At 42.5% G+C, this 11962-nt stretch overlaps 1 pseudogene; it reads right to left on the minus strand.

The window, feature by feature from the left end:
* Positions 1-140: 140 nt before the first annotated feature.
* Positions 141-844, minus strand: LOC101653300 (annotated as a pseudogene).
* Between the last annotated feature and the right edge of the window lie 11118 nt (positions 845-11962).

Raw genomic sequence — 11962 nt, forward strand, 5'->3', positions numbered from 1 at the left:
TGGGAAACACCTGCAGTCATTGGGACAAATGGATGATTTTATAAGACTGAAATCAAAGACTTAAGACATGGAAAAATTCGTAAGTATGAGGCAGTAATAAGACACAAAGTGATCAAAGAAATTACAAATATATTTATACCTCAGACCTGGGAAATGGACTGTACACAGCCTTCAAGGGTGAGAGCAATACCTTCCATGTTCTGACAGCGCTGCACCTTTGGCTTGCTGTCAGTGGTTGGTGGAACATGAATTGGGACCACATTGTTGCTTAGAGACATGTCATTTTCCCGTTGGCCTGACATTTGCTTCTGGGAAACAATGCGCTATGGTATATCTCTGTCAGGATTGTATTGAAAAGCAGCTTCTACCTGTGTAGAGTCTAGAGCAGAAGTCTCAATGAATGACCACCCATTCTTTTCTGCAAGAGCTCTTGCTTCATCTGTAGGGACTGCCCTGAGATGGCTTACATCTTATTGCCCGGCAGCATGATAACAATGTTACTGTCAGCGCAATCCCTCAGTTCTTTCAGCCACCGTTCACCATGTTCATATGTGAGATGTTCAGGAATGTCATAAACCAATAAGGCACCTACAGCTCCACGATAGGATGCTGATGTGACTGCTCCATATCGCTCTTGCCCTGCTGTGTCCCTTATCTGTGCCTTTATTATTGTTCCATCAACCTGAACGCTTCCTGTTGCAAATTCTATTCCAAGGGTGCTCTTGCTCTCTAGAGTAAACTCATTTCAAGTGAACCGAGACAGGAGATTACTCTTTCCAACATCAGACTCTCCACTAAGGACAACTTGGAAGAGCTTGTTGTACTCGTAGTCGCGGGTGCCCATCGAGTGACCGAGGAGCAAAGGGGCGGGAGCAGCAGGGGTATCGGTGGGACCAGGGGGCATCGATGCAAGGGTAACCCGAGTGTCGCATTTCATCGCATTTTTGACAACTTTCAATTTTCCTAGATTCATATGGTGTACATATGAATGTTCTAATTATTAATTGATGTTAACTTCTGTTCCTTTACATTTTCCGTTTTGGCCCATCAGCAAATGAAGATCCTAAAGACTTTGCTCTCAAAAGCTTTATCCATCCTAATAATTATGGTGGAGTCTACTTTAAGAAGGTGCCTCTTCCTCAATCCTATTTTCAGTGGCTCCCAGCCTGAAGGGCTCATCTTCTCGCCCTATCTCGGATAATGTGCTGCTTCTATTCATTAGGTTTTCAGTTACTGACAACATTTTAATTCAACCCTTAGGGTTTCCATTGGCTTATTCCTCTGAAGTGGACAGCCTATTCTTTCTTCGTAGTCTGTCCTTAGTCTGTGGAAGCGCTGAAGAAACCTGTTCCCTTTGGGTGACCCCGCTGGTCTTGGAAATACCGGTGACATAGCCCTCAGCATAAAGCAACACACCAGCCGCTACAGCGCAGCAAGCTGACAGGCCAGTGGTGGTTTTGCCTTTTACTGTGATGTCAACTTGCCTTTACTTTGAAATATTGAACCAGCCCTCCAAACCAAAACCAAACTCACGGCCATTGAGTCAATCCCAACCCATAGCGATCTTATAGGACAGACGACAACTACCCTCTGCGGGTTTCCAAGACTGTAATTCTTTATAGGAGTAGAAAGCTTTGTCTTTCTGCCACTAAGAAGATGGTGGTTTCCAACTGCTGACCTTGCAGTTAGCCAACCAATGTGTGTGTAACCAGCCCACTATGACACCAGGGCTCCTTGAACCAGCCTTGCTCACAACAAAATTCTCACTACGATTACTTTCGCTTGCTGCATATGCGATTTTAAAAGCATTGAAAATCTTAGCGCCTCTCTTGCTTACCTACAAGACTTACAGACTGATTTAGTCTTATGGGTGGACTTAAGTACAGATCCTGTTCATGACCCAAGTTCTGCCTATAATTCACTCAATAAGAAGCCTCTTATTCTCCCAGCTTGCCAAGTATGCCAGGTGCTGAAACATTATTATGTTAGTTAGATTCCAATAATTAATACCAAGGAATTAGGAACTTTTAATTTGCTTCTTTGACTCTCAAATGTTAGCGAGATGAAAGAAATCCTCACAGCAAAGGCAACAACCCCCTCGATTCGCAATCTTCACTGTGGTGTTGCCGACAACCCACAGGAGACAAGCTGAGTGAGAAGCATAATTGCCAGGATTATTTATACTAGAATCTCAAGAATTTACCTGGCAAGCTCTATAGAAAAAAGTTATCTGATCCTGCCCAAGGAAAAGGAGGTAGGGTGGGGGGAGTGGGAAGGTGTAACAAAACAGCATTTCCTTTATGTTCCTCAATTCCAGAGGCACTCAAGTCCAGGATCAGATCCTGAAAATAGGAAGCAGATGTTGAATGTCATCCAGAATCCACTTAGAAAATGTCACACACTTCAGCCCTCAGAGTAGATTTCCCTCTCCAAACGAAAGTTACACCACTTTCTATCACTCCACAAGTTTGCAGAAAGCCCCAGGCCATAAAAACAAAAAAAGATAAAGTCATATTTTGTTTGGACAGGTACAGTTCTCTAACATCTCAAGCCCCACGTTTGTTTTGTTTTGTTTAAGGACAATAATTAAGTCTGTGAATTCATTAGGTAACCATGACACAGCAGATCACAGAAGTGAGTGTGTTAGGTAAGTATTCATTTTCCCCAGGGACTCTTGCTGGAGTAAGGAAATACACAGCTAAAGACACAGCAATCAAGGAGAGTGAAGACACCTGCCAGGCAGAAGGTTGGCTGGCTCAGCAGGTCGGAGTTGCACCATCCGGTTCCCGTCTCCGGGTTCCGGATACTGCCTGGCTAAGCATCTCCAACAAGCTCCATGGGAGAACCACCGCAGCAGCAACAAAAAGACGTAGGTTTTCATGTTTCAAACCCAGAGAAGAATATAAGTGAAAATCATATATTAATCTGTTATGCAATAAATTGGCTTCATGTCACCCTTTCTAGCTGGGCATATTGACTCTCCACCATAATATCATCCTTCCAGACAATGTCTCTTGAGCCACTGGCTTGACAAGCCATGCAATCTCTGTGAGTTCTTCCTCTAGGCAACCACATGGCCTACTCACTGAAAATATGCCAGTGAAGAAGGTACACACAGTTCTTGCCCTCAAATAGCATAGAAACGGAAGAAGCAAAGTAGAAATTACAATAGAATGTGAAACATGCTCCGCCAAAAGTAATACGGGGTCTTCCAGGAGTATGCAGGAGGGTTCCCATCAGATGCCAACTGAGAATCATAAATGCACATATTCAGCTGAAGGTGGCAATCAGGGCTGGGTAGGACATGTTATAAGAAAATGAAATCCCAGGAGCAAAAGCTAGCGATGTGAATAGCAACAGGGCATTGGCACAACTGGACGAGGCACAGATGAGTTCTTCCTGGGAATTAGGAAGAGCTATGAGTAGAAACCAACCTTTTGTGATTGTGAAAGTTGGACATTGAATAGGGAAGAACAAAGAAGAATCAATGCATTTGAATTTTGGTGCCACGGACTGCCAAAAGATCAAACAAATCTGTCTTGGAAAAAGTACAGCTACACTGCTCCTGAGAAGTAAAGATGGCAAGACTTCTAACGTGCTTTGAACACATTGTCAAGCAAGACCAGTCCCTGTACGAGGACATTATGCTTCATAAAGTGGTGGGGCACCAAAAATAAAAGAGGAAGACCTTCCACAAGATGGATTGACCTGGTGGCTGCATCTCTGGGTTAAAACATAAGAAAAATGGGTGAAGGGAGATGCTGGGCAGTGTAAGATATGATAAAATAATAATTTATAAATTATCAAGGGTTCATGAATGAGGGGGGAGCAGGGAGGGAGGTGTGGGAAAAGAAAAATGAGGAGCTGAATCCAGGAGCCCAAGCGGAGAATGATGAGGGCAACGAATGTATAAGTGTGCTTTACACAATTGATGTATGTGTGGATTGTGATAAGAGTTGTATAAGCCCCAATAAAATGATTTTTTTTTAAAGATAAGCCCCACCCAGTGTCTTGAGTGCTCAGGACATTGGAAGGTCAAGAGACTTGCCTAAGGGGCTGTTGACAGACTTAATTAAAAAGGAATTCTCTGGCTTTTTTAATTTCTAACTTAGTGGTTTGTGCCTGAAGCTGGAAAAAATCTGGAGTCCTGAAGAAATTCCTCCCTAGGACTGAATGTTAAAGGGAGCCTGTGGGAAGACTGAAATGCTTGCTAGGTGACCACCTGGAGCTCCTTGTTGAGTGGAAATGAGGGAAACACAGCAATAAAGAGATGGGTTGAGTCTGGCCACTAACACTCGTAGACCTGGTTCACAGGGACTAGAGGAGAAGATGAGAGTGGGTTGACTGGTCTGAAGTCCGTGACCTAGCACAAGGAGGCTAGGGTTGTTTAGAATTTTTGATGGGGGCCCTGGTCTAAAAGCAAGTTAGCTAATGGGCACCCTGGTGAGGCTAAGTGATATAGCCCACATTGAATTGACCAGAACCCGACCACAGGAAGAGAAGATTTTGAACCTGTGAATTGGTGCACATTGCTGCTGACTTTATGGATGACCTGTCCTGGTCTGACTTTGCTTGTATATGCAGACTCACAAGGTTCAAACTGGAATGAAGATTCTTCACATCAAAGAATATGATTGTCTCCTCAAAGAACTGGGCTGGTGTAAGTGGGCAGTATAGAAATTAGATACCCAAAAGTGGGTGGATAAAGGTATGAAGTGGCTGGATTATAGTGTAGGCTCACTTAACTGCAATTGCTAAGCATAGAATATTGTTTTGTTCGTGTATAGACTATGTTTAAATGAGTATGGTGCATATTGATCTGTATGCTTTTTAGTTTTATCCTGTTAGGTACTGATATGATTTTATTATTGTTTCATGAAAATGATGTATTACTAAAAAGTTGTGTAACGATGGCAAGTTGACAAGGGGTGGTCTGTGGAAGTCACATAATCTGTCAACTTGTGAAGGGGTGAAGTCTAGCCTGTCAATCAGGTCACAGCTTGATGACCTCATTTGGAGGTGTGAAGGATATAAATAGCTCACTGGATGCCAGACACACTTTCTTTCTGCTACACACTCCTGCTGACAAGCCACATGGAGCTACACTATCAGCAACCAGAGCCTTGGAGCTAAAGAAGCCACATGGAGACCCACCCCAGCACTAAGATGCTTCCGCCACCACTGGATTCACAAGACTTTCCACCTACTAGCCTGTGATCTTCCTTCACTTGGCATCATTGCATGTGTTGCATGAGTCTGAAGAGGAATTTATAGACTGGTATTGGACATATGGGCTAATATTGGACTTGATCTGGACTGGGCTGGGATATTCCTTAACATACAATTACTCTTTGATATCAATCTCTCACATTTTAAAAAATATTCCCTCTACGATGGGGAAAAAAAAAGAGCAACTGTGAGGTGTGTGTTCTGTTGCCCTTAGGGTCACTGTGAATCTGCAGCAACTCAATGGCACCTGACAACATGAGTGTGGTAGTTATATAATTGTCAATTTAAGGATTAAGCCTGTAGGGGTGGAGTCTACCCTGTCAATCAGGTCATAGCCAATGAGGCCTCTGTGTGGGCACAGCCTTCCCCTAAGGATTCTGGGAATTCTGGTGTTTGCTCCTTGGAGGTGGGAGAGTCTCTGCTCACACCCTGGGAAATAAAGCAGCTGACAAGACACATGGACCCATGATGATGCACCCCTGGGTACTGGAGAAGCCATGCAGAGAGCCCCGCCAGTGCTGAGATGTTTACAATGCCATTGGATCCAAAGACTTTTTACCCACTGGTCTGTGATCTTCTATATTCGGCGTCATTGCATGTGTTTTGTGAGTCTGAAGAGGACTTTATAGATTGGTATCAGACATATGGGCTAATATAGGACTTATGGACTTGATCGGGACTGGGCTGGGATGTTTTCTCAATGTTCAACTGCTCTTGTATATAAATCTCTTTCTTATACACATATGTGTGTCCATGGATTCGCTTCTCTAGTCTACCCAGATTAACACAATGAATCAGAATCAACTTGCTGTCAGGGAGTAAGTTCAGAGAAATCAGGCCATGCCTGGTTGGCCACATTAAAGCATTGGGAGTTGCCCCCAATTGCAATGAGGAGTGTCTGAAAAGTTTCAGGCCTGGCCACAGAATCCACATGGTTAAGCCCAGAAAGACAATCACAACTGCAATATAGTGAACTAAGGCAAACTTGCCACAAGAAAATTACTGAGAAGGCTATAGAACTTACTCAGTCCTACAGTGAGAGGGAACTATGCCCTAGATATGCCTTGTCTTCCCTGAATTAGGCTCCATAGTGGATAGCCTGGTGTACAACTAACCAGGTTACCAATGTGTGATAGTTAAGATCCTGGTTGGGCCGTAATTCTCCGAGATTTGACAATTAGGATGTAGGGATCCCTCTATGATGATATCCTCTATAGAGTGTGGCCTTCGTTCAATATAAGTAGATGCTGAGGGAAAGCTTGCTTATCTTTACTGGATTAAATTCTATATGTCTTTTGTCATCTACTTAAGACTTGAACCAGTGGCCTGCTGTAATGTCTGCTGATCCTAGGAGTCATCAGCAGTCTGCCATCTTATCTGCCGCTCTTGGCTTCATTAGCTTCTACAGGCAAAAGACTGCCACATTGAGTTAATTAGCTCATGTAGCTACATGAGTCAGGAGAAGTCATCTGACCCACAGACTTGAAGCTTGCCCACCTCTGCAACTGTGTGAGCCATTTCCTTCATGCAAAACTCTCTCTCTCTCTCTCTGTCTCTCTCTGTATACACACACACACACACACACACATATGTCAGCTTCATTGGCTCTGGTTCTCTAGAGAACCCAGCCTTGGATAATCTAATAGTTTGAGAGTTAAATCCAGTGATAAGTGAATTATTTGAACCAGCACAATGATTTTTGTTTAGGTGAATTTAACTGTATTTTTAATTATTTTCCCAAAATTAACCCAAGTTGCATATGTATGTTACCTGTCCAGCTGCTGTGAGCATTAGGTTTGTGAAGTCAATGAAATCAGATAATGAAACCTTGTTTTTATTTAATTTATAAAATCAACATTTTATTGATGGACATTCAGACCATTATTATAGGCAGTACCTTATTGTATGCCCCCCAAAAATGGATTTAGGGTACAAACACATATATTTATGGGGAGTTCCCTTATCTGGAGACTATTTTAAAGATAATCCACAAAATATTTGGTTATATAGTTCATCAAAGTAGGTATACATTGAAAAAATGATCAAAATAATGTTATAAGAAAAAATAAAAATAAACAAGATACCACTAGGATGTCTGTATGGAACAAAAACCAAAGAGGAAGTGTTGACTACCAAGTTAGGGAGAAACTGGAACCCTCGTGCCTTGTTGCTGAGAATGCAAAATGGTGCGGCCATGTTTTGTGTTTAAGAATTTTTTTAATTGTACGCTAGGTGGAGAGTTACATAACACATAATCAAATTTGTATTCAACAGTTTAAACTAGAAATCATCCCCTTTCATAGTTTATCTTCATTCAGCTTTTCCCTCTGGTGGACTGCTATCTTCCATTTCACCCGGGTTAACAGCCATCAAGAGTCCAGCCCTTTACTTTATCTTCTCTCCTTTAGCTCCCTCCTTGGCAGTCTCCAAAGTCTTTTCCCTTTGGTTTGAAAGCCTTTACCTCATTTTGTTTGGTTTTCCCCTTGTATCAGCAGTCTTCAATATTATTTGTCTTTTTGTGACTGGCTAATTTCACTCAGCATAATTTCATTACTAGTACAGCCATTTTGAAGAATTGTTTGTCCAGTTATTAAAACGTTGAACATGACATTACCATCTGGCCAGCAATCCCACTTTTGAGGATCAAGCCATAGAATTAAAAACATATTTCCACATGAATGCTCACAGCAACATTATTCCTAATAGCTTAAAAGTGGGGGAAATCCAAATGGCTGTCAACTGGTGAACGGCTATACACCATATGGAATAGCCTTCCAGTGGATGCTGTCCAGCAAGAGGAAGAAACAGAGTATCATTACATTCTTCAACAGAGATGAACTAGTCTCCAAAGACCACATAGTGAATGATTCCATTTATGTGAAATGTTCAGAAAAGGCAAATCTATGGAGACAGGAAATAGTCCAGTAGTTGCGTGCGGTTGAGCATAGGAGTGTGTAGTAACTGCAAATGGGTACAAGGGATCTTTTAGGGAGTGAGATAAGGGTACTGAAATCAGACTGTGCCGATGGTTACACAACCCTGCACATTTACTGAAACCCATTCACGAGTGCACCAGAGGATACTTTCAAAGCATATAAATTACACTTCAGTGAAGCTTTTTTGCTTTTTAATCATTGCTTAGGGGACACCAAGCTTCAGTTAAGGGTGATGAGAAAATCTGGAAAGAGATGAATGGTGCTGATCGAACAATGTAATAAACATAATTGAGGTCACAAAATCGTACCTGTGAAGAACGTTGAAGTGGCATATGTTTTATTACATATATACTTACAACAATAAAAAAGATAATTATATATTGTGGCCCAAGATAAGTGTCAGATAAATATTTTCTTAAACAGTGACCTAACTCTTAATATATTATTACATACCCCCATCATTAAAATATACATGTCAACATATGTCAAGATACATATTGAGGCCAATCAATGTGTGCTTATTTCTTTAAAATTCTAGCATAACTAATGTATTGGCAGAGTCCTGGATAGCCAGGAGAACAAGCAAAACTGTTGAAAGTAAAAGCAGAATGCTCCTGAGAAGTGAGGAGGGCGAGACTCATCTCACTTTGTGGACATGCTATTAGGAGCGACCAAGATCAGAACATCAGAGTCATCAGATTAACAGAGGGTCAGCAAAAAAGAGAGAAACCTGTGATGAGATGGATGGACACCCAGGCTGCAACAATGGGCGCAAGCGTAACAACAATAAGGAGGATGGCACAGGTCGGCAGCGTTTTGGTTTTTGTACCAAGGGTCGCTATCATGGAGCCTCGGGGGTGTAGTGGTTACATGCTGGGTTGCTAAATGTAAGGGCAGTCATTCAAAATTGGGAGAAAGACGGGGCTGTCTATCCCATAAAGTGTTACAGGCTCAGAAACCCACAAGGGCAGTTGGACCCTGTCCTCTAGAACCGCTGTGAGTAGGCTGTCAACTCGATGGCAGTGAGTTTGGTTTGGGGGGGTTGCCATTTGTTAGAACCAACTCACAGCACCTAATAGCAACAACATTGCCGACCAGCACTGGTGTAGGAATGTATAATGTACAGGATTAAATGCACACTGAAAGTAAAAGTAAGAGATTTAAAATATATGAATGAATAATATATGGCTGCAAAATGATTCATTTAATCATACGGTTTTAAAGAACAAAGGAATCTATGACTTAGAATTAGTGGGAAGGAAGCACTTTGAGTAACAAACATGTGAAATCGGAAGTTGCCACAATGGACTGGCAATCGTGCTGTGAAAAAGGCCACCCTTGCAGGATCAGCCCTCAGAACATTCATCAACTTGAAAATCACGTTCAAAGTGACGCTGTATTTACACGATGAACAATAGACTAGCAATCAAAATAAGCCCAGCTGTTCAGAAGATAGCAAATATTCAGGGCCACAGGACCACAGATGTTGCTAATTATCAATGTTGAAGAGTTCAAAGGAACAGGACAGAGAAATAAAAGCTGGGGGAAGAATCTTATGAAGATAAAGCTTCCTCTACAACTTGATTTGCTCCTCCAGCTGAGAAGGAATTGGCCATGCCATACCATCTACCCACCTGGTGTGACCAAAGAATTACTTATAAGAAAGATCATGCAAAATGTATGCAGTTACAATGGCTGATAAGTCTTCAAATATATGTGCTCCATCCATGGTCTTTAACCTTCACCTCTTCCCTTGAGCTTTCACTTTACAAGAGTCATGATTTGTTTGCTTTGGAGTTTATTGTGTTAGACAGGGTTGACTAGAGAAACAAAACCAGAACACTAATAATTTTGTATAGATTTATATAGATAGATACGAAAGAAATAAACAGTTAATTAATCTATAAAGCACTACAAATGGCTCAGTGCAACTCACTTCCGTGAGACAGTTAGTACCCTTGCAGTCCTTCAAGTCTTGAGGGCCGCCGGGTAATCCTCCATGGAGCAATTCAGGCTATCTGGCCACAGGCAGCAAACAGCAAGCAGGTCACCAACAGTCAGCCGGATGACAGGGTCCGACAGTCCCCAGCTCAAGTGATATAAATTCCAATGGTGTGGCGAAGCAGGTCTTGAAGGAACCTCAAGTTACAATGACACAGTCCACAGGTAGGCGTCCCACAGATAGTGTAGCCTGCAAATGGAGGCACAGAACAAGCAAGGCAGCCACACACTCATCTGATGATCAAAGAGCGAGAGAGAGAGAGAGAGAGAGAGAGAGAGAGAGAGAGAGAGACGAAGCTCGCCAAGCCATTTATCTCTCCACCCTTCAACTAATCTCACATGTGTTCATTGGCCATGTTGGCACAACAAGTCTACCTATCACATTTAGAATATATCTTCAGAAAGTTTAAAAAAAATTGGAGGGTCGATTCCAACTCAAGGCAATCCCATGTCTGACTGAAGGCTTTCTTGTCTGTAATCTTAATGAAAGCCCAGTTGCAGACTTTTTATATCCAGTTCCACTGGGAGGGTTCTGTCTCCACCTTAGGTGGCATGTTCTTTGGCTGTGTTCTCAAGAGAGGCCCGTCCCTAGGAAGCGACGGCATGCTTGGTAGCGCAGAGAAGAGAAAGACTTCCGAGGAGATGGCCTGATACAATGGCTGCAACAATGGGTTCCAACCTACCAGTCATTGTGAGGAGAGTGGAGGACTGGGAAGGGTCTCAAACAGAACCTTCTACGATCAGTTGTGAGAGACACATACATTTGAGTTAGAAAAGCAGGCCAGATTATGAAGGGCTTTAAAAGCAAAAATATGACGCTAGGACTCTTTTAGTCAGCTATTACATGGTTTCTAGCAGAGGACATTCATTATGAGCAAAGTGGCGTTTGCAGGATTAATTCGTCCTAGACGCAGTGAACATATGCGGGGAAAGATGGGAGTTAGGAGGCCAATTCCCTACGAAGCCAATGGAAACTGGGACTGAGCAGGCACACCTAGACGGCAGTGGTGAGGAAAGAGCCAAGAGGCGGAAGGAAGTTAGGAATGTATATAGCCTAGTTCGCGGCTGCTCTCTCAGAAGTCAGTAACCCACTAGCTGCTCTGCAAGAATAAGATAAAGCAGTCTGTTTCCTTAAAAGTTCACAGCCTAGAAAACTTTATGGGGCAGTTCTTCACTGACCTGTCGGATCATTTTGAGTTTGGGTTCGTCTGGGTAGACTAGAGAAACAAATTCATATGCATTCATATGTGTATACGAAAGAGCTTTATATAAAAGATCAATTGTATACTGAGAAAACATCCCAACCCAGTCCAGATCCAGTCCAGAAGTCTGATATTAGCCCCTGTATCTGATACTAGTCCATAAATTCCTCTTTAGACTCGCACAGCCCATGCAATGAGGCTGAATGCAGAAAGAACATAGACCAGTGGGCAGGGGGTCTTATGTATCTGGTGCTAGTGGAAGCCTCTCAACATTAGCATGGGTCTCCATGGGTCTCCTCCAGCTTTCAGAGTGTATCCACAGCAGGAAAGGGAAGGCAGAGAGACTGAGTCTGGCCTCCAGTGAGCTACTTATCTCCATCATGCCTCCAAATGAGGTCATCAAGCTGTGACCTGATTGACAGGCTAGACTCCATCCCTTCGCTCAAGTTGATGGGAGATTATGTAACTGCCACAGTCATAATCTAGTCGATAGCAATGGGCTTGGATTTTGGGTTAAAAGCTTTTATATTTAAAGAGCTTTAAAATACGTACAGAAAAGAGGCAGTGTTTAAGACAAAAACAGGACTTCTCAAA

This window comes from Echinops telfairi, unplaced genomic scaffold (genome assembly GCF_000313985.2).
Source record: "Echinops telfairi isolate 266 unplaced genomic scaffold, ASM31398v2 ScPeMD7_7469;HRSCAF=8507_1, whole genome shotgun sequence".
Taxonomy (NCBI): Eukaryota; Metazoa; Chordata; class Mammalia; order Afrosoricida; family Tenrecidae; genus Echinops; species Echinops telfairi.